The sequence below is a fragment of the Galeopterus variegatus genome, unplaced genomic scaffold (genome assembly GCF_000696425.1).
Source record: "Galeopterus variegatus unplaced genomic scaffold, G_variegatus-3.0.2 Scaffold36081, whole genome shotgun sequence".
Taxonomy (NCBI): Eukaryota; Metazoa; Chordata; class Mammalia; order Dermoptera; family Cynocephalidae; genus Galeopterus; species Galeopterus variegatus.
Window position 1 is genome coordinate 5,515 of NW_007762192.1, and position 851 is coordinate 6,365.

At 55.3% G+C, this 851-nt stretch overlaps 1 pseudogene; it reads left to right on the forward strand.

Moving 5' to 3' along the window:
• Window positions 1-100: 100 nt before the first annotated feature.
• LOC103584024 lies at window positions 101-845 on the forward strand (annotated as a pseudogene).
• Window positions 846-851: the final 6 nt, after the last annotated feature.

Consider the following 851-nt stretch of genomic DNA (forward strand, 5'->3'; position numbering starts at 1 on the left):
ATCGTACCAATAATAAAAACTTTTCTTCTTCTGGGAGAGAACATCAAATAGCAGATGACTCCAGTGCAGCAGGAGGGCAGGAGGCCTTGGGGGCTCTGGAATGGGAGGCCACTACAGCTTCTGCAGAGGCTTCGGCAGCGGAATCTGGGGCCAGGGTTGGGGCTGTGGAGCTCATGGAGGCAGCGGACAAGGTGTGGATCCCGGTCACTTAGCTGGGCCACCTAGTCAAGAAAATGAGGATCAAGTCCCTGGAAGAGATCCACCTCTTCTCCCTGCACATCATGGAGTCTGAGATCACTAACTTTTTCCTGGGGGCATCCCTCAAGGATGAGGTTTTAGGGCTGGCCTGTGGCTCACTTGCGAGAGTGTGGTGCTGACAACACCAAGTCAAGGGTTAAGATCCCCTTACCGGTCAGGGTTTTGAAGATTACGCCAGTGCAAGAAAAGGCCAGTGCTGGCCAGTATTCCAGCTAAAGGCATTGTCACCATCAGGGACTACAATGGCCACATCGGTCTAGGTGTTAAGTACTCCAAGGTGTTAAGCCACCACCATCCGAGGGGCCATCATCCTGACCAAACTCTCCATTGTCCCTGTGCAGAGAGGCTACTGGGGGACCAAGATTGGCAAGCCCCACGTGGTTCCTTGCAAGGTGGCAGGCCTCTGTGGTTCTGTGCTGGTGCACCTCCTCCCCGCCCCCAGAGGCACTGGCATCGTCTCAGCCCCTGTACCCAAGAAGCTGCTGCCGATGGCCGGTATTGATGACTGCTGCACCTCAGCCAGGGGTTGCACGGTCAACATGGGCAACTTCAAGGCCACCTTTGATGCCATCTCCAAGACCTACCACCATCTG